This window comes from Octopus bimaculoides, chromosome 4, assembly GCF_001194135.2.
Source record: "Octopus bimaculoides isolate UCB-OBI-ISO-001 chromosome 4, ASM119413v2, whole genome shotgun sequence".
NCBI lineage: Eukaryota > Metazoa > Mollusca > Cephalopoda > Octopoda > Octopodidae > Octopus > Octopus bimaculoides.
The window spans coordinates 132,195,621-132,196,518 of NC_068984.1; positions in this window are offsets into that span (position 1 = coordinate 132,195,621).

Below are 898 nucleotides of genomic sequence, written 5' to 3' on the forward strand. Positions count from 1 at the left end.
TATATATATATATATATATTTATATATATATATGTATATATATATACATGCATGAATTGTCTAAGAGTCCCTAAGTCAGGGAAAAGATGCATTCGTATATCTGTCAATAGAGTGGATATATTATTCAAAAAGTACAATATTATATTTCCATCATGGCTGATCTTATCAATCAGATTGTTACTTAACACTGCATTGCCTTCCTAGTGCAAAACTGATTGGTAAGATCAGCCGTGATCAATATATAAAACTGTACTATTTAGATAACACACACACACACATACACACAAACACATGTATACACACACATGTTTGTAGATATATATATATATATATACACACATATACACACACATGTACACATACACACACTTATAAATATATCTGTGTATGTATGTATGTATGTATGTGTATTTGTCTGTGTGTATGCTTGTCTAAGCATAACAGGATGGTTGTAAATGAGCTTTATTGTCATATAAATGAGGTTGTTCTTTTCCAGGCTTCCATGAAAAACATTTGTAGCTAAGGGAAAAATATGACCTTGCTTGGAAGCAGGTGAGAGGTGCGACATGAAAGGCATCCAGCTCTAGAAAATCTACCTCAACAAATTCTATCTAACTCATGCAGGCATGGAAAAGTGGATGTCAAATGGTGGTGGTAGTGGTGGTGGTGGTGGTGGTGCTGCTGCTGCTGCTGGTGGTGACGACGACGATTGTGAGTGAATATACAGGGCCCAGTGGTTAGAGCATTGGGCTCACAATCATGAAGTAGTGAGTTCGATTCCAGGACTGGGCTTGAGCAAGACACTTTATTTCACATTGCTCCATTTCACTCATCTGTAAAAATGAGTTGCAACATCTCTGGTGCCAAGCTGTATCAGCCTTTGCCTTTCCCTTGGATA